General features: G+C 50.6%; 1 protein-coding gene across 7 annotated transcripts in view; it reads left to right on the top strand.

Moving 5' to 3' along the window:
* Positions 1-26,469, top strand: part of TNS1 (tensin 1) — a 225,854-nt gene that overhangs the window by 60,905 nt on the left and 138,480 nt on the right. The window contains exon 1 of one of the 7 annotated variants that reach the window (XM_037848564.1): positions 25,934-26,153. The exons of the other annotated variants lie outside the window; for them this stretch is intronic. The gene's annotated coding sequence lies outside the window, so the exon portion shown is untranslated. Of the gene's footprint in view, positions 1-25,933; positions 26,154-26,469 lie in introns of those variants that run through there. 7 annotated transcript variants of the gene reach the window in all.

The raw sequence follows: 26,469 nt of genomic DNA, 5'->3' as shown, positions 1-26,469 counted from the left end.
TCCAAATGACTTTGAGGATCTGTTGTCAATCTCTACAAAGAAGCCGTCTTGGATTCTGATAGGAAGTGCATTGAATCTGTAGATCAACTTGGGGAGTATTGCCGTCTTAACATATTGAGTTTTCTGATCTATGGAATGGGATGGCTTCCCATTTATTCAGATCTTTAATTTCTTTCAATAATGTTTTATAGTTCTCAGTGTACAAGTTTTGCACTTCTTTTGTTAAGTTTATTCCTAAGCATTTTATTCTTTCCAATGCTATCGTAAATGGAATTGTTTTCTTAATTTCATTTTGGATTGTTCATTGCTAGAGTATATAAATATAATTGATTTTTGTGTATTGGTCTTTTGTCCTGCAACCTTGCTGAACTTTATTAGTTCTAATAGTTTTTTAGTGGATTCTTTAGGAATTTTTAGATACCATATCATGTCATCTGTGAATAGAAATAGTTTTACTTCTTCCTTTCCAATCTGGGTGCCTTTTATTTCTTTTTCTCAGCTAATTTCTCTGGTTAGAATCTCCAGTATAATGTTGAGTAGAAGTTGTGAGAACAGACTTCCTTGTCCTCTTCCTGATTTTTTGGGGGAAAGCATCCAGTCTTTTACCCTTAAGTATGATGTTAGCTGTGGGTTTTTCATAGATGCCCTTTATCAGTTTGAGGAAACCCCTCCTATTCCTAGTTTGTTGAGTGTTTTTTTTTTTTTAAATCATGGAAGGGTATTGGATTTTGTCAAATGCTTCTTCTGCATCTATTGAGATGATCATGTGGTTTTTGCTTTTTTGTTCTATGGGTTTGGTTATTACATTAATTGATTTTTTCGGATGTTAAATCAACCTCACATTCCTGGGATAAATCCCACTTGGTTATGGTATATAATTCTTTTTATATGCTGTTGGATTTGGTTTGTTGTTATTTTGTTGAAGATTTTGCATCTATAGTCAAAAGAAATTATTGTTCTGTGGCTTTATTTTCTTGGAATGTTTTGTCTGGTTTTGGTATCAGGGTGCTACTGGCCTCATGGAATGAGTTGGGTAGTGTTCTTGGTCTACTTTTTGGAAGAGTTTATGAAGATATGGTATTAATTCTTCTTTACATGTTTGGTAGAATTCACCTGTGAATCCATCTTGGCCTTTATTTTGGTGGGTAGTGTTTTGATTACTAATTCAAACTCTTACTTATTATAAATCTATTCATATTTTCTATTTCTTCTTGTGTCAGTTTTGGTAGCTTGCATCTTTCTAGGAATTTGTCCATTCCAACTAAGTTATCTAATTTTTGGCATACAACAGTTAGTAGTATTCCTTCATAATCCTTTTTGCTTCTGTAAGGTTGGTGGTAATGTCCTCCTACTAGAATATGAATTCTAGTAATTCTTTTTTCTTGGTCAATCTAGCTAAAGGTTTGTCAATTTTGTCAATAGTTTCTTCCTTTCTCTTAAAGAGTTCTTTGTTGTAATAACTTTGTTTAGAGCCACTGCTTGCTGAGTGTCCTCTGCATGGAGGCTTCTTGACACTCATGTACTTAATCTTTCAATCACTACCTGCAAAGCAGAGGTAATTGGCCACACTGTGAAATGAGAAAACTGAGATGAAGTGCTCTGCACCTGTCATGTGGCTAGCAGGCAGTGGAGGTGGAGTTCCAGCTCAGATCTGAGGGCCTAGCCCCAAAGCCAGGTGGCTTTTCCCTTTGGCAGGGGACTTCTCCTGCTCACCCTGGGCCTCTCCTTCCCATGCTGAGGTCCATTTTATGGTTTCATCTTTGCTTAGGCTAAGAGCCATTGTCACTCGTTCCTCACATCACTGTCAGGAGCCCCAGCATCACCTGGGGAGTCTGTTAAGCATATTCCTGCCACCCTTGACTTTGGTTATTTGGATCAGAGGTTGGGCCCAGGGATCTACATTATTACATTACACACCCAGGGATTCTGATGTTGGGGTCCCTGATGGCACTTTGAGTAACCAGCATTTGTTCCAGAAGCTCTTCCTCACCATCCTGGGCCCAGGCCCCCAGGGAAGCTACTGACTTCTCTGATCTCTCTGTTCTCCTGTCTTAGCTTGGCTTCTGCTTCCCTTGGGGTGGCGGTCAAGAGTGAAGTGGGTCTCTGGTACGAAGACATTTTCTCTCTGCTTTATAAAAAACAAGTTGCAAGAAGCTGTAGCTCCCCAACTCCACCCCACCCCGTCCAAATGTTCCTAAATTCTGTCTGAGGTAATAGAATCAGGACCTTCAGGGGTTAATAAGTAGGCTTGGAGCATATCATATGTGGTTTGTTAGTACCACACACACATGCACACGTGCGTGCACACACACACACACACACACACACACACACACACACACACACGCTGCTCCCCTATTGGTGGGAGGGGCAAGGCTCCGGGAGAAGGCTCCTGGGCTGTGACTGGCTTCTCATTTCCCTGGACCCTGGCTCCCAAAGGCCTTGTATTTCTACTCTGGGGCTGTGACAGCATCACTTAGGGGGTTACTGCGTCTGAGACACAGGTGTTAGAGGGGAGCAGAGTGGGAACCCGGGACAGGGAGAGCCAGGGCAAATGGGAGATGGAGAATCAGAGCCAGAGATGGGGAGAGGAGAGGAAAATCCTGGGGTCCTGTTGAAACAGAAAATGTGGTGAAATTGCTGTTGGGAACACAGGCCACCAAATTTCCACTAAGAGTGTGAGGCATCCAGTGAGGGCGAGGGTCTGTGTGTGTAGGGGGGTGGTGGGCGGAGAGGCCAGTGCAGGTTAGGAGTCCTGTCTGAGGGCTGGGAAGGGAGGGGTGACTCCTCTGCATCCCGGCTGCTTCCAGCGCTTAGGGAGTTGTGTGCTGGTGCAGGCTGAGCAGGGAGAGGAAGGAGTTTGCTGGTGGGCTCCCCTTCCTGGGGCACCTGCCTTTGGCCCAAAGAAGCTGCCAGTCCTGAAGGAGGGTCCTGTGAGGTTGCCGAGAATCCAGCATCAGCTCCTGTGGGGGCCTCTGGGCTTTCCCTGGAGGCCAAGACTCAGTCTTAACTCTGAGCCTCCCAAGCGGCTGACCTCAGTCCAATCGCAGGGTCTGGACATCGTGAGATGTGACCTGGTGGGGTGAAGCCCCTGTGGCCTGAGCTCAGAGGGTCTGGGCTCTGCCGTCTACATGAGCTCTGTTATAAGAGGAGAGTAATTTAACTGCTGAAATCTGCAGTTTCCTCATCAGTTGCCAAATGGTGATCTTGATATCATGCCACCTGTTCTGGTTTGCTAAAGCTGAAGTTATGCAAAATATCAGAAATGGATTGTCTTTTGTAAAGGGGAGTTATTAGGTTACAAATTTACAGTTCTAAGGCCATAAAAGTGTCCAAACTAAGGCATCAACAAGAGGATACCTTCACTGAAGAAAGGCTGATGGCGTCCAGAACACCTCTGTCAGCTGGGAAGGCACGTGGCTGGCATCTGCTGGTCCTTTGCTCCTGGGTTACGTTTCACAATGGCTTTCTCCACGCTCTCTGGGCTTCTGTCTCTCTTAGCTTCTCTCAGCTCTCTGCTTGGTTCTCCTGGGGCATTTCTCTCTAAGCATCTGGGAATCCTCTCTTAGCTTCTCTGGGGTAAACTCTGGGCTTCATCTCCTAGCTTAGTATCTCCAAATGTCCTTCCGTCTGCATCTCCCAGCATCTCCAAATATCTGGGTCTGTGTGAGCTCTCAGCTATCTTAAGGACTCCAGTGTTCTAATTAAGACTCCCCTTGGATGGGCGGATTCACACCTCCATGGAAATAACTCAAATGTCTCACCCACAGTTGGGTGGGTCACATCTCCATGGGAACAATCAAAAGGTCCCACCCCACAAGACTGGATTAAAAGATCATGGTTCTTCTGGAGTCCATAACAGCTTCAAACTGGCACACCACCCTTGCAAGAAATAGATTAGATGCTAGGATTAGAGAAAATGTAGGTAAAAACCTGGCACGTGATATGCTCTTGCTCAAGAGATAACTCTTATTCTGTTAACCCGAGACCTAGGATGACAAATAGCTAAATGCCCCAAACTCCAGCAGCCAACATGCTGGGGTGGCGCCACGAGGATGACCATGACCCCCTCCAACGCTCCCCCACCCCACCCACCCCCGACTTCTCCGTCTGCAGCCACCGTCTGACGCCTGCGTCCACCTTCCTGGCAGTTCTCCCCAACCCCATCTCCCACGAGGCCTCTGCACCCTCCTCTCTCTGGGGGTTCTGGCCCTGGCTGATGAGTCACTTGGCCACCCGTCCCCTGCAGCGGCAGGCCAGGTGGGATGTTACCGGGGGGCCATTAGGAGGAGAGGGTGTGTGGCCCAGGGCACAGCGGAGCACAGAGCAAGTCACAGATTAACCTTCTGGCCCGTTTCCCCTGGCACTGGGCCGGGGCACCCAAGCGAGGGTGCCCAGAGGTGTCTGGGTTCAAGTCAGGGTCTGTTTGAGGAAGCAGGGAGGAAGGTCACTCATGGGTCATATGTGACTGGACGAGCCCCAGAAGAGCTCCCATGTGCCCTCCTGCGTGTGGGAGATCACACTGGCTCAAATTCCACCCAGTGCGTGGCTTCACAAAGAGTCTATATCCTTGCACACACAGGAACCCGTTTATTCTAATCCTTACGACAGCACTGAGAGATGGCACTGATATAATCCCTAGAGTAGAGAGGAGGCAGCAGGCGCAGAACTGGTTGAGCAATATAAACTCATACCCCCAGCAAGGGGGTGACTTAGGAGAAGCCTCGATAAGAGAGTCTGACCTGGGTGGTGACGGTGGTCAGTCTGGGCCCAAGTCTGTGATTTTTCTTCTCCAACACCCCCTATCTCTGTCAATTGGGCAATTTTACCCAGCTGCTAAAATTGCTCAACTTCTTTGTGACTTGGGTTCTGTGAAAAAAGTCTTTAAAAAGAGTTGCTGCCTCATGGGATTACTGTGAGAAGTAAATGAGTTAATGCATATAAAATGCTTCCACAATATCTGGCAGGTGGTAAATGCTTAATAAGATCAGCAGTTATCGTCCCTGCTCCCCTGCACCCAGAGTCTCAACATAGCTGCGTTTGGGCTGGGTGGAGGAAGTGTGGGTGGGCTGGCTCTTTTGCTTTCCTGAGCCAGCCTGAGCCTCCCGGGAAGTCAGTTAGCACAGAACCCAATGGACTGGGCTGTCTTTGAGGTGGCAAGCTCTCAGCAGCCATCTTGTGTGGGGAGGGAGGTTGGACCAGGGGCAGTCAGGGTCTCCTTTGTTCTAACATTTGGGGGGTTGGGAGTTAGAGTGGATTTGTTTCCTGCCTCCCCCGATTATAGCTGAACGACCTTGGACTGTTTTCTGGGCTGCTCTGTTTTGTCTTCTATAACTGGGACCATAAGACCTTCCTGGTGGTGGTGAGGATGAAATGAGCTCAGGCAGGGAGAGAGCTTTACAGCTTCTGGTGCAGGTGGCCAGCGACCTGTGACACCTGAGGTCGTGGTGGTTGCATTGTGGTTCTTATCCTTAGATGCCGAGTCTGGCTTTCTCCAGTCCAGGGGGCACATCTTCCTTGGATCTCAGTAGCTGTAATACCTGCGTATTCCACCTGTGACACCTTATTCCTAGCCCAGGTCCCTGTTTGCTCTGCTCCCTGGGCAGTGTGCATTCTTTCCTGCTCTGCCCTCTTAAGCCTGTGCCTTCTTGCCTGATTCCCTGAGGCATCTGGTGCACCGCTTTCTCCTCTGTCCATTCCCCGATAGAACCCCTTCTCTCTTCCAGGGACCCAGTTCTTTCACTGTCCTCTGGCTCTCCTTTGGACCCCTAATCTGGATCTTCTTTAGGACCCACTTTTTATTTTGAAATGATTTCAGATGTACAGAGGACCTGCAGAATGAGTACAGACCTCACCCAACCCCTCCTCGTGCTAACACCTCACATAATCCTTGTGCAGGTATCGAAACCGGGAATGAACACAGATCTGATACAATGGCCCTTCTCCTGGTCCAAGATCCCAATCAAGGATCCCATGTTGCATTTAGTTGTTGTGTCTCCTTACTCTCCTCCAGCCTGGGACAGTTCTTCAGTGTTTCTTGGTCTTTCATGACTTTGGCACTTTTGAAGTGTCCTGGCCAGTTATTTTGCAGAATGTCTTTCAGTTTGGGTTTCGTTGATGTTTTCTCATGATCAGATTGGGATCATGCATTTTTGGCAAGGATGAGCACAGAAGTGATGTTGTACCTTACTCAGGGCACATGCACGTCAGGAGACACGTGGTGACTGTCTGTCGTATCACTGTGGATGTTAACTTTGGGTGTTTGGCTAAGGCGATGCCCCTCGCATTTCACCATAAAGCTCCTGCTTCCCCAATTATAACGAATAAATCTCATGTGGGGAGATGTTTCAAGACTATGCAAATATCCTATTTCTCATTAGACTTTCACCACTAAGTTTAGCTTTTGTCTGTTTCTTCCCTATAACGATGACCACTATGGTAATCATTTTACCGAATGGTGATTTTCTGTTTCCATCGTTCCTTCTGCATTTATTAATTTGGAATTCTACTATAAAGAACTGTCCCTTATTCCCCATTTATTTATTTATTAAATTGTTCACTTATGTCAGTATGGATACCTGGGTTTTCATTTTATTCTGTAGGTTATAAGCCAATGTTACCATTTTAAAATTCGATCTAATAGCCCCACCCATGGCCATAGGGAGCTCCTCCAAGTTGGTGGGCCCCAAGGCCATTGGCCTCCCTTATTTACTCACTAATGGGTATTCTGTAGGGAGCATGAAAGCTGTTTTGCTTTCCATATGCCAACATGATCACCCATTACAGCCACACTGTTGGGATGTGGGGTGGGGTGGAGGGGAGGCTACAGGGGTCCCAGTGGGCTGAATTGGGATGGAAATTTGTAATTCCGGTCTAGGCCTCCTTAGTTTCAAGATCTGACCTTGATTCCTCCCCTCCATGAGAGCTTGGGCAAGTCTCTCCTTACACTGTAAAATGAGAGACCCATCAGAGTTCTTGGGTGGGTGGGTGAGTTGGGAGTTAGAAGAAGGCTTTAAACCCCTGCCATTGAAGTCAGAGTGGGAATGAATGTCCCTTCCACAGGGCTGGTCTCAGGTACCATCCAGGACTTGGAAGAGACATCACACCTTGAGGTTTCATTTCTTCTGGGGACACTCCTGGGATACCCTGGACTTCCTGGAGAGGCTGCTGTGGTGTCAAAACAGCAGTTCCTCTCTCTGATCTGAACAGTTTGGAAGAGGGTAATCAGAGAGACCAAAGTGGGTTAACCACATGATGCAGGCAGGCATTGCAGCTGCAGGGTGTGTGTGTGTGTGTGTGAGAGAGAGAGAGAGAGAGAGAGTGAAGTGTGTGTGTGTGTAATATCATGGGGGTGTGAGGTGTGGGGAATAATTGGGTGGCAAGAAGACATCCTTCTGGAACTTGAACTAGCAAGTGGACCAAGGCCGCTGAGCAAAGCTGTCAACTGGGCAGAGTTCCCTGAAGTTCTTTAGACTGCTGAGGAAGGAAGGAGGGAAGAAGGGAGCAAGGCCTGGCTTTCCTAGAATGTGGGAAGGAGATGTGGGAAGCCAGGGAGAAAGGGGCCTTCATGCAAAGGGAAAACCCTAACTACATCCCCCAGGGACCCCTCCTGCTGATAGGGCCTTGGCGTTCCTCCCATGTCCCTATGCGTGGATTGTTCTCCCTCTTTCCATAAGGGGAAACCAAGGCCCGGGGTGGTTAGCGCTGCAGGGAGGGATAGGTACTAGACTAAACTGCTGGGGGTAACAAGATCATTTTCATGGTCTTTGCAGAGGACAGCTTAGGAGGAAAGAGGTAGAAACTGCGGGTAGAGGGAGTTGGGTTAGTTCTGAGGAGGTGCCTTCTGGTGGTGGAGACCCAGAAAATGAGGATGTGAGGCCTAAAGGAACCGCTGGGACTGCCTTACCTGGAATCTCAGGAATAGCATCAGCTGTGTTTGACTAGGGGAGGGCCGAGCCTTCCTGCGCTGCTGGGCTGCGTGTTGGGGAGCTGGGCTGGGGTGCGGGGCAGGCACCTTGGGCAGTGAAGCTTGACTACCTTCAGCCTCGATTTCCTCTTCAGTGGAATGGGGATAGTGAAAATACTATCCAGCTTGCTGGGGTGCCATGGAACGCTTTGTAAATGGGGTGCATGTCCCGTTCCCGGCTGGGGTGATGAACAGGGGCACCTGCCATGTGAAGTTGGCACTCCTCCTGCTTCCCGCTTAGGGGTGAGTGGGTGGAGGCACTGGGAGGGTCTCCCAGGCCCCCTGCACAGGGTGGCTGAGGGGTCATGTAGCTGTGGCTCTACAGGGAGGCCTGCCACTGGCCTCTGCAGCTGCTTCTCCTTTCCCCCTTCTCCACTCCCCCTCCTCTCTCTCCTCCCACACCCCTCCCCACCACGTGAGGGTGATAAACACTGCCCCCAGCCCAGGAGGCCTCTCTGAATAGGGCCTGACCTCAGCGGCGAGGCATCTCTCACCCCCCACCCTCCCAGCCGCCAGCCCCACATTCCTGGGGAGGACAGGGTTGAACTGCCGCCACTCACCCCTCTCCTGGCCCTCAGTGGCTGCCAGCTGCCTCTGTAACCTACCGGCTGCTGCCCATCCTTCTCTCTTCAGTTCAGCCTCATCAGAACCTTGATGCCGAAGGGCTCAGGTGTGGGTGTTTGATAGGATAGTTAATAATAATTATTATTATTATTATTATGTTATTATAGTTACCATTTATTAAGCAACTAGGCATCAGCCTACATTGCTAAGCACTGTAGGTGGATTATATCAATAAATCCTTAAAACAGCCTGTGAGGAAGTTGCTTTTATTGTTATTCCAGCTTCAGAGGGGACAGGATGTTAAGGTGGGGAAGAGAGGGAAACTGAGGCTCAGAGAGGTCAAGCCACTTGCCCAACACCACACAGCTAATAAAAGGGTGGAACTGGGGCCCCTGTGCTGCTGATGTCCCATTGCCCCCATCTGCAGCACTAAATTCCCTTAACCCAGGACACAAGACCCTGTCCCGAGAAAGGAGATGCAAGAATGGGAGGCAAGGCTGGCTGTTGGGAGAGAGGGATGGGTCTGAGAGCTTTGCAAATGAAGGCTTTTGTCCCTTATTTATTTCTTTCCCAGTTTCCTAGAGTTGCAAAGTTAGAAACCTGGGCAAGCAGGCTTCCCTTTTGAGGGTACTACTCTTCCCCTTTGTCTTCAGGCCCATTTCAGTCTCTGCATGGACAATAAAAGGATTCTTTTATCAGTGCTTCCCCTTGAACTTCACATTTTAAGAAATTGCACTCATTTCTCCATTTTTATTAATCAAGCACATTTTGACTGCAACTAGAGCTTTCAAGAAGTGTGGAGTAACCTACATTCTCATACTGAGTTGGTGTAATTCCAGCCCAAAGCACAGTAGTGTGAAGTTTTGAAATTTGATCAAGGCTCATGGCCTTCCATTTCTACCATCCAGTTCCCCTAGCAGTCTAACCTCCATTCAACTTGCTGTGGTCTTGCCCTTTCTCCCACTCTCTGTAGAATAATGGTCTAGGTGCCCCAAACCTAATGTGCAGCCCAGGCCCTCTTTGCCTTCCTCTCCTTCCCTTTTCTCAGACCCTATCATTCTTATCTTTCTTTCTAACTCTCTCATTGCTTTAGCTCTCTGCTGGACCCAGTCTCCTGCTGGACCAGATGGGTGGCCATCCAGTCACCTGTTGGACATCCAGTATGACCACCTGTTGGAGGAGGTTCAACTAGTGCAGGCTTGGGGGTCAGAGAGAAGTGGGCTCTCATCCTGGCTCTGCCATGCACCATCCTTGGGACCTGGAGAAAGTCAGTTGTCCTCTCCGAGTTGCGCTTTCCCCATCTGTAAAATGGGCGTGATGATGTCTATGTGAGGCTGTCGTGGGGCTGGGGATCATGGGAAATGAAGAGCCCAGAGCCACCCTGATAAAGGGCCACTGTTGTCATTTGTTATCACCGTTATCACGCTCCATCCCAGGAACCTGCCCACCCCTAGCCTGCTCCATCCTCCAAGACTGAGGTCTCAGGCACAGTTACGTACACGTGGCCAGGATGTGGGTAAGCGTTTGGGCAGGGGGTGAATGATTCCCAGTGGGGTGTTGGGTAGGTCCCCCCACGCAGAGGGGAGTTTGGATGAGCTCGATATTTTCCAAACTGCTGTCAGCCGTGTTCCCCTTTCCCATTTTTCCCATATCCACTTAACAACACCCTACGCTATTGCTTACTTCATTTTTTAAGATGCAGCCTGCTTTTTATACTTTTTACTTATTCTAAGCCATAGAATTTATGGGTTTGGCTTACATTTACATAGCTAATTTTTTCTAAATACATAAATACTTAACTAAATATTAAATAAATGTTATCTAAATAAATATTAAAATAAAAATGTTGTGCCATGTTTACAACTAAAATCATCTCACTTATCAAACACATTAGGAAACAAAGGATCAGACGAACTTCTCCCCCACCTATTTTTTTTTATTCTTTATTATGTGAGACATATACAGTAGCAGAGAGCATGGCATAATGAACTCCTTTGGACCCATCCCCCAGCTTCAACAATCAGCAACTCTCTGGTGTTTTTGTTTCATCTCTCCCTGCACCCCCACCTCTTCTTTTTTTGCTGGAGTATTTTTACAGCAAATCCCAGACATGATATCATTTCACTGTAAATACTTTAGTATGTGTTGCTAACAGATAAGGACTTTTAATTTTAACCTTACTATAATACTGTTATCATAGGCAATGCAATTAATAATCTTTTTTTATTAGAGTTTTTTTTACAAAAAGATAATGCAGAAAACACGTTCTCATATCCCCGCCCCCATTTTTAACATTTTGCATTAGTGTGATACCTTTGTTACAACTGACGAGAGAATTAAAAATAATTTCTGAAGATCATCTAACATCCAGTCTGTGTTCAGTTTTCCCTGATGATCCCAAAAATGTCTTGTGTCAGTTGGTTTGTTGGGATCAGGCAGATGAGCTGTGAAACTGTGTCTATCCTCTTTCAATTTCTGTAATCCAAGCAGATCTACAAGTTGTTATTGCGTCATCTACCTGTCTTCTCACCAGTCAGTTGGGGATAGGGGATCAGTTTTTCCCACAGGTCCTTATCTTGTACTTTTCACTCCATCTTTCTCTCCACGATCCCGACCGATGGGAATCTCTGTCCAGCTGGACGCAGGATCAGGCCCCTCCCCTTCCGCAGCCTCCCTCTCTCCCTGGCTTTGGCCTTCCTGTCCCACCTCTGTCCCCTTCCCTAACCCCGGGACAGAGAGGGGCCCTGGAAGGACCTGGGTGCAGAGAGACAGCGAGAGGAGGCTGGCACCTTGGGATGAAGTTGGGTGGGGAGGGAGAAGCTCCCACGGCTGACTCCCTCGATGCCTCATCTGATAAATATTACATCCCTGAGATGTCCATGTAAGGCTGCCTGGCTTGCTCGGGGCTGGGGCCAGTGGACAGCACCGGAGGGGCTGGCCGTGGGGTCACATGCCTCTGGGAAGCAGCGGCCCCAGGGTGACCGAGGCCTTGTGGGAACGCACACCCCTCTTTCAGTGGCTCTCCCTGCGGTGGCCCCACTCCCCTGTGCCCCCGCGCCCCCTGCTTTCATTGCCAGCCAAGGTTCTGCCCTCTCTGAGCCTGGCTGGCTGGTCCCAAACTTGGGACTCCGCTCTGATCCTCTCCGCTGCTGGCTCCTCGGGGCTGGGAAAGTCATGCCCCAGGGTCCGTGGTTCTGCCCTCTTCCTCTCCTCCCCTTCTGGCAAGCTCCCATGCTCAGCTGTGCTGGTTGGCAGGGTTACCTTCTGGGACCCTGAGAGCAGGGGGGATTGGCTCTTCTTCCCAGCTTTCTCCGCGAGATCCCGGGCACCTTTGCAGAAGCCACAGCCCTTCTCTGGGCCTCAGTGTTCTTGCTTGAGAAATGACCTCAACTCTGGACCTCTTTATTCCCAAGAGGGACACTTAGATTTAGGTGTGTGCATGCTTGCACGTGCACAGACTCCAGAACTGCAGCCCTAGGACACTGGTCGGGCTACGAGGGTAGGAAGAGACTGAAGTGAGGACCCTGTCAGAACTTCCCGGCTCTTTGTGTCTCTGTTGGACCACAACTCATTATCTGCCTGCTTCCTCTTTCCTTTAGGTGTCTCTGGTTCCTCCTCCTCACCCTTAAGCCGCCAATCTTCCTCCTTCCTGTTTGACTTTTCATACTGTGTCCCTGGGACTCCATACCTTCACAGTGTCCTCAAGCCCTGCTCCCCGAGTCGCAGCCCTTCGTTCTAATCCCCTGGCTCTAAAGTCCAAAGACCTCTCCTTCTTGACCCGTGGATGGGAGAGCCCTTTTCTCTATTCCTTGAGCCCTGCAGGTTGTTTCCAAACCTTCTGTGACTCAGTGGCTTCGAGGGCTTACGTCTTCCTGTCCCCTGTTGCAGGGACACCCCTTCTCCATCGAGGTAGCTGCAGATGCCTAAATGCTTGCGGCCCCTGTGGAGGTGTCGCCCGTGTGTATGTATTACTGACTGCATGGGCTGGCCCTCAGTTCTGAGCTTGAATGAACACGTTTGTTTCTCCCGAGAGGGACACTGTCCAAGATCCACCTGGTAGCCCTGGAGGTATATGGTTCTAAGAGTAGGCCAGGAGGGAGGACTGTTTTGGGGTTGTGGAAAGAGTCCTGGCTTAGGAGTCAGAAGACCCAGGTTCAAATTCTGGGTCTCTTCTTTCCTAGCTGTGTGGTCTCCATGGATCCCATTTCCCTCCCCTGGCCCGCGGGGGTTGTGATGAGGACGAGCTGAGCTAAGACACCCCTGGATGAGGGCTCACAGCCTCCCTGCAGCCCCCTGCTCTGCCTGGCCATGTGCATTCAGTACGGGAGGTGACCCAGTGTGCCTGGGTAGGGGGGATGGAGGGGCAGACAACTGCAGACCACCTCTCTCACCTTCCCTGTGTGGACATCTCTGAGGGGAAACTGAGGCCCAGGTCACTCCTGGCGTCCTTGGAGAGGGAGACGCAGAGTAGAAGGGAGAGCCGCAGGCCTCTGGCCAAGGTGTCTGTGTCAGCGGCGCCGGCGTCTGCGTCTGCGGCTCCTCCACGACGGCGCTGCTGGTGGGTGGAATCCACAGGGGTGAGCCGCTGAGTCCGGAACGTGCCGAGGATGCTTGGGGCCACTTATCTTGGCCCAGGAATGCGCCACAGTATTATTAGCCAGCAGCCTTCCTGCCTTTGCAATAACCACTGCGTGGCACGGCAGCCACCTGTCCAGCTCTGCCTGCCCAGACAGCCTGCGGGGGCCTGCACCAAACCTCCCGTGGCTGGAGCTCACGAATGTGCCTGTGTGCACGTGTGTGTGTGCATGTGCATGCATGGGAATGCATATATGGAGCAATGCGTGCGCGCGTGGGTCTATGCGTATGTGTCTGTGAGTGTGTGTGTGGATGCAGGGGTATGTGTCAGTGTGGCCCTATGGGGGGCCTTTGTGCAAAAAGCGTGCATGGTGTGCCTGTGCGTGCGTGTGAATGTGGAGTCTGAGTATGCTTGTGTATCGTGTGTGGGTGCCTGTGCATTTGTGTGCGTGCATGTGTGTGTATATGAGTGTGTGTGGGAGCGTGTTTGATTGTGTGGATGTGTCAGAGTGTATCCCCAGGGGACCTAGGGAGCAGGAGGGAAGTAGAGGACTAAAGGGAGACCTCTGGGAGGCTGGCAGGGGAGGAGGGGACAATGGGCACAGCTGTGCAGTGGACAGGAGGGGCCCAGGGGACTCTTGGCACTGGGACCTGGGCCCGTCCCCTCGAGCGGAGTCTCTAGGGCAGCATGCAAGTCACACGGCTGTGTCTTGAATCCTGGCTCCATCACTCACTAGCTGGGGGACCTGGGGCAAGTGACTTAACCTCTCCAAGCCTCAGTTTGCTCATCTCTAGGATGGGAGTAAAAACAGCAAATGCCTAGTAGAAATAAATAAATAAAATACAGTGCTTGTATTTTACATTTGAATAAAAACACATTTATAGCAAGAGTTCAATAAATTATAATATGTCATCACCTCACCACCATCATCAGGATAATGGACCCTTTTGGCTACTTTGCACCCGGTCTTGGCTTTTCTCCCTGGCTGGCATCTACTGGCAGGAGGTGGGAACCCTAACTCACCCTCCTTGTGGCATAGCAATGAGAGGGAGGCCCAGAGAGGGCATGAGAATGCCTGAGGTCACCAGGGAGCCAGGTGGAGCCATAAGAACCCAGCGCCGTGGTCCTGCCAGCTCTGGCTGCCCCACTGCATTGCCTGCTCCTATTGCTGAGATGACAGTGCCCTGCCAGGCTGGAGAAGAGGAGTGTCTGGCAGACCTTGCCCAGACCAGCCGTTGCAGACAGCCCAGGCCCCCTCTTTGTTCACCACACAACTTCTTACAGACTGTTTTTTCCCTCCCTCCCCTACCACCTCTCCTGTGAGTCCTCAGCTTTTGGATTCCTCTGATCCTGGTGTGAATCCTGACTCTCAGAATGGAAAACGGAGGCCAAGACAGAACTGAAGCTCAGGAGAGGGACCCACATGGGTCAGGAGAGCTGGCCACCGGGCTGTGGCCTCAGCTCCTCCAATCTGGTTGGACCGCCTTCTGCTCCCAACTCTGGCCAGACAGGAGTGGAATTCCTGGGAAGCACTGGGCCCGTTTAGAGCTGGGCTCCCACCTGACCTCCCTCTGCCTGTGCCAGCACAACCCACATCCTCTCCCGCTGCCCTCTGAAGCCTCCCCAGACCTCCCAGGTGCCAGGACGGCTGGCTCTCTCCAGTGTAGCAGGTCCAGGGTGTCGCCAGGAGTGTGGAGGTGGGAGAGGGCACTTGGGCGCTGGGGCCTAGTGGGTGGTGTGGACAGAGGCAGGTGGGTTCTGCCAGGGTCCTGCAGCCAGGGCAGGCTGTGATTGTCCTGGATGCCAGCCAGAGAACACTTCTTTTTCACAACCACCACCAACTACACAGAAACAGAAACCAACCAACAACAACAAAAACAACCCCCAATTTTTTTTTTTTTTTTTGAAATCTGCAGTTAATGGCTGTACATTATTAAACAGCTGGAGATCTGCCAGGGTAGGTTGCTTGAGCCAAGATTTACAGCTCAAACACAATGTTCCTAGGAAAACAGTCACCCTTGGGGTCCCTGGTAAGGAGCACCCAGAGGGAGGGGCTCCAGCTGTTGCCGCTCACCCTGATCAACCTTCCGTACTGGCCTCTGTTCTGGTTGTCCTGGAGAAGACAGGACTGTGTGGCACCTGGACCCCAAGTATCCTTGGTTCAGGTCCTGTGGATCCCAAGCTGCTTGGCTTCTCTCACCAGGGGCCCGAGCTGCTCTTTCCTTTTTTATGGTTAAGTGAACAGAAACCCACTAGATGCTGGGAGCTGAGGTTCCTGCTTCCATCCCTAGATGGGTCAGGCTAGAGCCTCCTCTCCTGGGGTCCATTGTGATGCAGGGGCCTGGGCATTGGGTTGGGAGCTGGAGACCCGGTTCTAGGGTCGACTCTGCTGAGTTCCTCCCTGTGGTGATGTTGGGAGAAACTGTTTGTCCTTTCTGGGCCTCAGTTTCTACATCAGTACAAGGAGAGGTTGGGTTGATCCATTCTAAATTCTTGCCAACATTTTGTGAGCCCCGATTTGGTGGCCTGGCGGAGAGGCTAGGGTGGCTGATTCTTAGAATTTGGGGTCTTTCTTGTCCCATTCCTGGTCCTGTTGGTGAGACCAGGAGTCAGGTCTTAAGCAAGCTCTGCTGGGAGGGGGTGGCTGCTAACCACACTCACATCTTTTTGGACACACATTCCAGTCACCTCAGAGCCAGCCAGGGTAAAGGTCAGATGTCTGAAGATGACATGCTAGTGCACGAGCAGGCTGGGGAGTCTGGAGTTTGGGTGGCTGCCATCTTGGTGCAGCCATTGCTGCATCAGGGTACATGGATGCATGCGGTGGTGTCTGGGTCACAGCCAGAGCAGGACACTGCCTGCACGTATACATGAGTGTGTGTGTGTGTGTGTGTGTGTGTGTGTGTGTGTGTGTGTGTGTTGGGGTCACCAGTTAGGGCACAGGCCTTGAGGACCCCTCTCTGAACCTCTTAGAGATAATATGGTGTAGTGGTTAGAGTACAAACTCTGGGCTCAAATCCCATCATCGCTGCTCATTTGCTGACTACTGGCAAGTGACTTCACCTCCCCTGCCTGAGCTCCCTCACCTCTGTGCAGGGGGTTCTGGTAACATCTGCTCCAGGGTTGTGGTGAAGAGCACATGAGCTAAGTCATGCACAGGGTGTAAAGGGCCTGTCACATTTAAAGTGCATGTTGGCCATTATGGTCTAAGTGGTACCCTCCCCCTGCCCCCCGGTATTCTGTTCTCAACATTGACAGCACTCGACACTCAGTGTCACATGTTTGTGTTTTGAGTCTTCAGTGTCCACCTCCTCTTCCAGACCACGTGCTCCTTGAGGGCACAGAGGCACCATCTGGTTTTGTGTATGTGCTACACCATCCCAGGCCCTGACCCACTGCAGGCACTCGGACAGCCTTTGTTGAATGAATGGGCAAATAAATGAATGAACAGGGGCCAACTGGAAAAGGACTAGATCCAGAGAAACAAGAGCCAGGCACCTGGAATGCAGAAGGATCCAGAATCTCTGAAAGAGCTGGGGATGTCCAGCCTGTGAAGCAACTAGTCAGGGAGATGTGAGTGATTGGGTGTGAATTTTGAATGAAGCTTTGAAGAGATTCATTGACTGAAGCAGGACCCGGAGCCACAGGGAGCACTGGGTGGTGTGGGCCGCCTTGGGTTAGAGCCTGGTGTGTGCGGGCAGAGGCTGCTGAGCACGTGTCAGGGGCGAGGAGCGTCTGCACCGTGCAATGCTGGCAAAGCCCTGAGGTCCCTGCCCACGTGATGATGCTGATTCAGTTCGAAGAGGAGCAGCCGTCATAGCTGATACCTCTGAACTTCAGTTTCCTCATCTATGAAAGGGGATTAATAATGTTGATTCTTGTAGGGTTTTGGGAGGATTAAAATGAGTGATTACTCACAGAGCTCTAAGAACAGTGCTTGGCACTTAGTAAGCACTCCTTACATCCAAGCCATCTGCAGACAGGGACAAAAGGATGAACAGGAAGGAGAGATTAATCATGACTGTGGGGTGGGAGTGGGATGGCTTCTTTGAAGGAGGAAGATGTGGGAGGATCTAATGTTTGTGTAGTGCTGCTCTGTGCTAGATCCCGTACTCCAGGCTCAGAGGGCTTAAGTAACCTGTCCAAGGCCACACAGCCAGTAAGTGGGGTAGCCCAGCCTCAGATGCGGTCTGTGCACCTCCAAAGCCTGGGCCCTCTCCTCTCCCCTCCTGGGCTTGGTATGGGCCCCTCCTGGGCTCTGATTCACGTATGTCAGGAGGGACGGCACCTCATTTGATGCTGGAGCTAAGAGGTTGTCATTACCCACAGGAGTGGAACCCAGGTCCTAGGAAAGGAAGTCTCCCCTCTTCCCGACCCTGAAAGTGCTGTATAATTTTTTAAATATGGCAATAGAATGAGGGTGGGCTGAGGAGTGAAATTATTGGCAGCCATTCCCATGGAGCACAGAGCAAGAAGTAGTCAAAAGTAGCCTCTGGAGGGGTGAGGTTAGATGTTAAGGAGAAGGAACAATGAGGGTGTGGATAGATGAAGGGCATATTGAAGGGGCAAGGACAGGGAGGTGGATGTAGGGGACAGTGAAGGGGAGGAAGAAGGCAATGCAGGTGATGAGAGAGAGGAAGGAGCAAGAACAGGAGGAGGGAGAGGAGAGGGAGAGCAAGGGACCAAAAGTTTGGTGGAATCCGGGCCATTGGGCAGCTCTGGACTTTGGGCTTGGGTGCCCAGCTGGGGCCAACCCCCCCCTGGGGCCAATGGGCAGTAACATGGGGGAAGGGTTAGCAGGGAGCCCGGCTGGCCAGCACAAGAGCCCACTGGGCCAGAACATGCGAGCCAAATGTTCAGCCACCAGTCCAGTGTCCTTGCCTCCCAAGCCAGGCAGTGGGCATGGCTGAAGGCAGCTTTCTGGAGTGGCTAGCACGTGTCCCCACTGATCAGCACCCTCAGGCCTGGCCCCATCAGGATGCTGACCCATCCCCTGCAGCATCTCAGCCCCTAGCTGTTTCTGCCCCTTGGGCCCTCAGAGATGAATGGGGAATGGTCTCTGGCTTTAGGGAATTCACAGATGAAGGGACAGAGAGTTTGTCCTGGTGCTGGTAGGCAGGGGTGGGAGCATGAAGCCCAGGTCCCTAACCTAGCCTAGGGACTAGGAGGGAGAAGGCTTGCTGAGGAAGGCTCCCTGGAGGAGGTGGCACTGCACTTTGTAGAAGAGATCTTCGTACTAGAAAGAACTGTGAAGGCTCCCTGGTGCCTTTTCCATAATAGGCCTGGTAGACGGACACTTGGCCTCTGTTTTAAGAGTCCCATAAGACTCTAAGAGGTCCATTGCATAACTTTGATTGTTATAATGATCTAGTTTATGTCCTCCTTCCCCCTGCATGTATCTCATCCTACTCAGTGGTGCTGTCCCGTCCCCTGCTCTCTCTTACCCAGGAAAATTCTTCATGTATTTGATGGTGCATCCTTTCTTTATCATCTGAAATAAAAAAATAAAAAGGCACAATTTCTTTAACATTTCTTTGTGCTTTTATTCAACAAATATTTGTTAAGTGTCTCCCATTGTACTCCCTTTGCATGCTCTTTGGTTTAGAGTCCCAGAGCAGAACTCAGCCTTTCTCGATGGTGCCCAAGAAACGTGCTCAAAAAGAAACGTGCTCCACCTCCTTTGATCCATATTCTATACCTCTATTAATGCAATCAAAAGTGCATGTTTATTTTAGGTTACTAGTTTTTCTTAATCCTTTGCTTTGTTTTGTTTGAATGTTGTGTTCTTTTTTTGTTTGTTTTAATTTTTTGATAAATAAAGTTAAAAAAAAGTACATGTGACAGTCGTATTCTTCTGTCAGCTGAAGTGTATTTTCATTTTCTTTAAATCCTAGACCTTTCTCTGCATGAGCCTTTAGTCTGGGTTTTTGATGACTTTTGAACCCTAGTTCAGGACTTTATTTTACCTCAAAAGAAATGTTCCCTTACTAATTCTGGCCCATTAAAAAAGTCAGTTTTGCATTTGATTCCTTTCAGCATCTTAGCTCTTCCTTCTGCTTCCCCCTGCACTCTGTACTTGGTAAGTCTTCCTTCTAAGTCTTCCCCTAAGTTACTGATAAGTGTGTGGAACAAGCCAGGGCAGAGGACGGACCCCTTTGGCAAGTCAGGAAGCTGACATTGATCTATTAATCAACACCCCTTTGCTTGCTGGCTTGGAATCCACTTAGCTTTCTATCTTGTCTCCAAGAATTTCATCACAAATCCTGCCAACACTTTTCTGAAATCCAGATAATCTAGGTCTGGGGGATTCCCCTGGTGGTCTAGTCTAGGAACCTGATAGGGATGGGATTAGAACGGTGAATGTGGTCATGTGAGGGAGGGGTCATGAGCTCCCTGGAAGGATTCAGGCTGAAGCCGGGTCACCATCTTGGGGGTAGGCTCAAAGGGAAGCCTTCCCTGGAGGCAGCTAAATCCCAAGGTTCCTTCCAGCTTTAAAATTGCCTTCTCATGGGAGATGAGGGATTCGTGTGCAGTGAACTGGCACCAGCAGTGACTTTCTGCCAAGGACCAACACGTGCCTAGAAACGTGCTCCCAGGAATCTCCAGGGACCTTAGAAGTCATCAGATGAGGAGACTGAAGCCAAGAGGGCCGAGATTCACTTGGTCACAGAGGGCATTGGCAGCTGAGTGGGGCTGGAACCTGCAGCCCTGACTCCCAATCTGAGGCTCTTGGTGCCAGATCCAAGCACCTGTCCTGGCTGGGAACTGTCAGGTCAGAGGAAGGAGGGGCTGCCAGCCTGTATTTTGGGGACAAGCTCTTGGCAGGCCGTTTCCCCGGTCCTTCCCCAGCCCTTCCAATCCTCTGCCCTCGCAGTGCCAGACACACCTGAGTAGGAAGCTGGAAAGTGGAAGGCTTGGCACTTCTCTCTCCCTGGGGGAGTGTGTGGCAAAGGACCTGCACGTTGGGAGATGCCGGGAATGCATGCAAATGAGATGCAAATAGGGGAGGGCTGGTGAGGAGGGGTGCCTTGCTCCTGTCTCAGTCTGGCCTGAGTTTTAAGGATGACAAATGGTAGAGGAAGCCACCAGAGACTGGACTGTGGAGCCAGCACCAGTGGGGAAGGGACGGAGAGAGATGCTCTGCAGGCAGTGGGGGTGGGGTGGGGTGTGGCTTCTGGGGTCAGCTCTGGGGGGTCCCTAGTGAGGGAGACACCAGGAGTGACCTTGAGATGGAAGCATCCTCGGGGACAGTTCAAATTCACATGTAGCTGCAGTGGGTGTGGTCTGAGGGGAAAGAAGCTGCCCAAATGTACAGGCACTGACGAATGCCTAGGGCGAACCCCAGGCCCTAGCTGTGTTGGGCCCAGCAGGATTCTGAGGCCAGAACAGGCCCTCTGCCAGGACCTCCAAGCAGCCCCTCCTCTTGGGGTCTGAGCATGTGGCTCTGTCCTCTCTATGATGGGACTGAAGAAAGTGGGGGCCAAGGGTGCGAGAGGGGATAGCTCCAGCAACTCCCCTGGAGACCAATCCTCTCCCCTGCACCCCCCATCCCGGCCCCAGCCCCAGATTCTAGAGATTGGGGATCATGTGACGTTATACCCTCCAGAGGGAGTGCCGGACCCGGAATTCCGATCTGTGTCATTTGGTGACAAAAAGCACAAGACTTGACTTGGAGGACCTGGATTCAAATTCTGCCTCTTTCATCAGCTGCTCTATGATTTGGAGTGAATTACTTAACTGCTCTGAGCCCATCTCTGAGACTGGGAAAAGAATCACATCCACTCTCCAGGTTTTAAAGGGGAGGGGGCTGCATGGGAATGGTTTGCCACAGGGTAGGCTCTTAAACATTGATTAGGGTGAAATGAAGGAACAGACGAGGGGCAGCTTGAGCTTACCCTCCCCTGCTCCTGCCCACCTCACCTCCAGCACTGAGGGGCCCATGGCAACATCGTCACAGGCTATTGAGGGGAAATAGCTGGGGCTGAGGGGCCAGGGACACCTGGACTGAGCCCTCCTGGGCCTTGGCCATCTTCTCCTGGCTTCATCCTTGCCCTTCTCTACTTCTCTGGGTCCCTTTGTCCCCCTTTCTGTCATGTCCCCTCCTCTTCCAATGGAAGGGCCTAACTTGGCTCCTGGCCCCAACACTCACAATTCCTGTTTCCCTACTGCCTCACTGACTCTGTGCTCCAGGGTGCTATCCCACCACTCCCAGCCATCTCCTTCCTCCTTCTGGGTCTCTGTTTCTGACCCCTCTTTGTCTCAGGGTGTCTCCTCCTGGCCTTCCTGCCATCTGCTTCTCCAGCTTCTGTCTTCATTTAACAAGCATCCATTGAATGCTTATTAGATGCCAGGCACAGGCTTCTCCTTTCTTGGTTCTGTCTCTCCTCACCTCCTTGCCATCGTCTTCTCTCCCTCCCCCAGCCCTTCAGCCTCCTGCCCTCCCTTCCCCCAGCTCCACCAGGCTCCACCACTGGTATTATTCAGTTTTATGAGAAATCCCCAGGCCTACCCCTGAGCGGACCAGCCACAACTGGAACCAGATGTGCAACCCAGCACAAGGGAATGGGAGGGAGGGGGAGGGAAGGGACAAGGGTTGGCTTAAGGATGTGGGGAGGGGATTGGGGGATGCGAGATGGGAAACCCTGGCTAGGAGGAGGAGGAGAGGCAGATTTGGAGGAGGGTGGGGAGAGGAGAGGAAGGTGGCAGAGCAACCTTCTTCAGAAAGCAGTTCTCCCTCTGTGTGTGTGTGTGTGTGTGTGTGAATGAGTAATAGTGGGACTGATGCTGGGGAAAACTGGGGGTGGATGATGGGCTGTGGGATAGCTCTTGGAAATAAGGAAGACTGCTCTTTTCTTTGAAATCCTCTAGATCCTTCACTTCCTCTCTGTGTGGTTTCCAGAGACTTGCCGAGTTTTGGTTCCACATCCAGGTGCTGGAGCTGGCAGGCAGGAAAAGAGGGGGTGATGTTGGGGCGGGGGATGGAAAGTGCCACCTCCAAAGGCTCTTTGAGAACAGCTGGAGGAAGGGGTCTCTCAGAGCCCCCCTGGATCTGCCAAAAACCTGGGTGTCGGTGGGAAGCCTCCTGGGACATCCACATCTGTGTATTGGGCCAATCTGTTGTCCCCAGGCTGTGAATATATAGCCTTGGAGACAGAAGTCTGCATGCGAGTATTTTGGTACAGTCTTGTGCAGAATTAAACATTTGAAAAATGCCCTTTTATTCTTTTAACCAATCATCCATCAGTTCATCCATCATCCATTCATCTATCTCACTGTCATTTATTCATTATATTTATTGAGAATCTGCTAGGTGTTGATTTTGTGCTAGGCATTGGACAAAGTAGGAAAAGGATGAATTAATCTTTGTTCAACCACTGGAGAGACAGAAGGGCACCCAACCAACTGTACTTCGAGGCATTATAATATGAGCAGAAGCATGGATGCCCAGCAGAGGGGACAGCGCCTCCCGCTTGGTGAGGTTGGGAAGGGTCCATGGAAGAGGTGCCCTTTGAACTGAGCCCTGAATGCTGATAGGCAGGAGAGGAAGTGTGCTGACAAAAGGTATGGAAGTCAAAGTTGGTGCTAGAGCATGGGAGTGTGGAGGAATGGAGGGAGAGGAGCCTCGAGAGACGGGCCGGGTCACCGAGTGCCGCGAATGTCCTGCTGCGGAGCCGGGACTGGATATGGTAGGTAGCGGAGCCAGGGACTATTCCATGTCAATGAGGATGATGGTGGGTGTGCGTTGGAGGGAGGAGATGGGGAGGAAGGTGCTTCCTACCGGTCTGGTGACCTGGGGAGGGGGGAGTGTTCTAATTTTATAACCCCACCTCCAGAGCAGACTAGAGAGCTGAAATGGACACAGAATCCTCGAACTTCCCTCTCCTGCCCCGGGTCAGTCCAAGCTGCTGTGGGACCCTTAGTCTGCAGGGGCTTCGGGGTGAGGTGGGGTGGTGGTTAGTCAGGATAAGGCTCTTAGGAGTCACCAGTGCCCCAGATTTGGGGCCAGTGAGTGGAGAGACTGGGTTTGGGGCTGGGAATGGAGCTGGGGAGATGGGACAGGGTTTTCTCATATAATCCACCGGTCTTGAGGACACTCTGGGTTGAGGCCATCTCTGGGCAGTCTTTCCTATCTCTGGGCAGTATCCACACTCTCTCAGATTGAGGCTACTGGCAAGGCTGCTGGGTTTTGAGATGCTGGGATTTGGGACTGTGGGAACTCAGACTCTCCTTCTTTCCACCTGGGAGGGGGTGAGGTCTGTCACTTTGCCTTGGATGCAGGGGTGAGCAACTGATGCCTCATCTCTCCCCTCCCCCGTGTTAGAGTCCTGTGACGGCACTGCCCCCCTCCGCCTAGGGTTTCCCTGTCACTGATGGGGAGAGAGGCAGCTCTCCAAAGTGCTGACCATCTATCTCCCTGTGGCTCTGGTCCCAGAGCCTCCAAAACCTTTCCCATCCCCATGGTAGGCACTGTCCCCTCTGCTGGGCATCCATGGCTTCTGCTCATATTGTACCTTGCAACACAGTTGGTTGGATGCATTTCTGTCTCCAGTGATTGAACAAAGATGAATTCATCCTTTTCCTACCTTGTCCAGTGCCTAGCACAAAGTCAGACCTAGTAGATTCTCAATAAACATGGATGAATAAATAGATGACAGTGAGATAGATGAATAGATGATGGATGATGGATGAATAGATGGATTACTGGTTAAAAGAACCTGTCCCTCTTGCCCTTGGGAAGACTGTTACTACAAAGAAGAGGCTAGGCCTGCTTATAATTGTGCCTAAGTGTCTCTTCTTGAATGCCTCTTTGTTGCTCAGCTGTGGCCCTCTCTCTCCAGCTAAGCCAACTTGGCAGGTGAAATCACTGCCCTCCCACACTACGTGGGATCTGACACCCAGGGGTGTAAATCCCCCTGGCAACATGGAATGTGACTCCCGGGGAGGAATCTGGACCCGGCATCATGGGATGGAGAACATCTTTTTGACCAAAAGGGGGTTGTGAAATGAAATGAAATAAGTTTCAGTGGCTGAGAGATTCCAAAAGGAGCCAAGAGGTCACTCTGGTGGGCACTCTTATGCACAATATAGATAACCCTTTTTAGGTTCTAATGACTTGGAATAGCTAGCAGTAAATACCTGAAACTATCAAATTACAACCCAGAACCCTTGAATCTTGAAGACGATTGTATAATAATGTAGCTTATGAGGGGTGACAGTGTGATTGGGAAAGCCATGTGGATCGCATTCCCCTTTGTCCAGTGTATGGATGGATGAGTAGAAAAACGAGGGCAAAAAACAAAACAAAACAAAACAAAAAACACACCCAGTGTTCTTTTTTACTTTAATTGTTCTTTTTCACTTTAATTTTTATTCTTATTACTTTTGTGTGTGTAGTAATGAAAATGTTTAAAAATTAATTTTGGTGATGGACACACAACTATATAATGGTACTGTGAACAACTGATTGTAATCTTTGTATGACTGTATGGTATGTGAATATATCTCAATAAAATTGAATTATTCAAAAAGAAAAAAAAAAGAACCTGTCCCTCCACTGTCCCTTTCCTCATTGGAAAGCTGAGGCCTGCGGAAGGGTTTGGCTGAATTAATGAAATTTGTGAATGTTAGAACTGGAAGGGTCCTCAAAGACTCTGGGATCAAACCTCATCGTATAGCAGGGGACATTGGGATACAAGATCTCACCCACACGGTCGCATGGATGGAGAATGGAAGGGATATTCAGCCTCTGGATGACGGGAGTGGTTGGGAGCTGGGCTCTGAGTCTAAGCTCCACCTCCACATCATCCTGTGTGGAATTTGGCAAATCACCTTATCTCTCTGAGGTTGCTTTCTTCAGCTGTAATAACAAGGATGATTAGAAGATTAAGTGAGAGATAATAGGTATTTCGTACCTGACATACAATAGGTGCAACTAATATGACTTTTCCCCTTCCCTTCAAAATAATCCTGCTTCTTCAGTTTGATCATTTATATGGTCCTCCAAATTTTTCAATTCACTTTTCCCCCAATATTTTTATTATGGAAAATTTCAAACATCTAGAAAAATTGAAAGGATGTTATGGTAAACATCCTGGATTCTACAGTTAACACTTTGGCATATTTGCTTAATCACATATCTTTGCTTCTCTCCATCCCGCTATCTTATTTGTTGTTGCATTTCAAAGAGACTTGAAGCATGCATGTCATTTACTAGACTTCAGTTCACATCACTTTGCAATATACAATCACAAATGTCCTAACTCAGCTGAGAGAAAAAAGCAGGGATTGTTATCCCCCATTTGACAGATGAAGGAAAAAACTGAGGTTTGGAGGTGAGATTCCTTCTGTCTTGAAATGAGTTGGAAACAGCATAAAGCAGAGTGTTCCACAAAAGTTGGGAGTTGTTATAGTTGTTGTTGTTATTATTATCATTTTCTTACCAAGCATCCTTTCCCATCCAGCAGCCCTCTGGCCATTTCTCTGCAGCTGTGACTTCTCTATGGGGTCCTTAGCCTCTAGGCGTCTCGACCCCTTTCCCCAACCCTGCCCCCTAAACCCTCTGGCCCCTCCTTGTGGGTCTCCTGGGAAGCTTCTGGGCCAGCGGCTGAAGGAAGGGTGCGGGGAGGTCAAACTTTCTGGCACTTCCCTGCCCAGGTGTCTGCGCCCTGCCTGGGAGGCTGGCCGAGCTGGGCGTGTGTGTGGCTGATGGAGCGCCGCCGCAGGGGTTAAAGGAGGCGGTGGCGGCGGAGGTTGGCTGCTGGCTGGCTCCGGGAAGGAGGCGGTGCGCCGCTTGCCTGCCCGCCCGCCAGGGAGCGAGCCGGGAGAGCAGCGCCCTCCCGCTCAGTTGCTCCCAGCTGTAGCCCTGGGACCAGCTCTGCTCCCCGCGCCCCACTCCCCACCCGGACACAAGGCTCACTCACCGCCTTCCTCTTGACAACCAGCTTCTTGCCAGCCACAGCTGCTGCCCCGCCACTGTCCACCTCCCCTGCCCCGCCGAGCCCTTTGGCCCAGACACCCACCCCACCCAGGGGCTCCTCTGCCGGAAAGGTGAGTGTGTGTGTGCGCGTGTGTGAGTGCAGGGATGATGGAGCCTGCCAGCCTGCTGGGCTGCTGGCACTGATGCTGTCAGGACCACTGATCTGGGTGTAAATTAGGGGAAGGTGAGGCCAGCCCCTTCTGGTCTGGTCACAAGTCTCTGGGCTCACAGGACCCTCCAGCAGCCAACCTGTCAGTCCCCTGCCCTCCGAGGCATCTGTGGTTCTCCGCAGGGATGTCTGGGGTGCGGTTGTCCCAGCTGTGTGAGAGAGAGACCAGTCAGAAGGAGTTTTGTTTGCTGGGGAAGTTGCTGGTGTTGGTGGCTGCT

The sequence above is a fragment of the Choloepus didactylus genome, chromosome 9 (assembly GCF_015220235.1).
Source record: "Choloepus didactylus isolate mChoDid1 chromosome 9, mChoDid1.pri, whole genome shotgun sequence".
Classification (NCBI taxonomy): Eukaryota; Metazoa; Chordata; class Mammalia; order Pilosa; family Megalonychidae; genus Choloepus; species Choloepus didactylus.
Note: the sequence above shows the minus strand (reverse complement) of the source record. Positions and strands in the feature narration are given on the sequence as shown.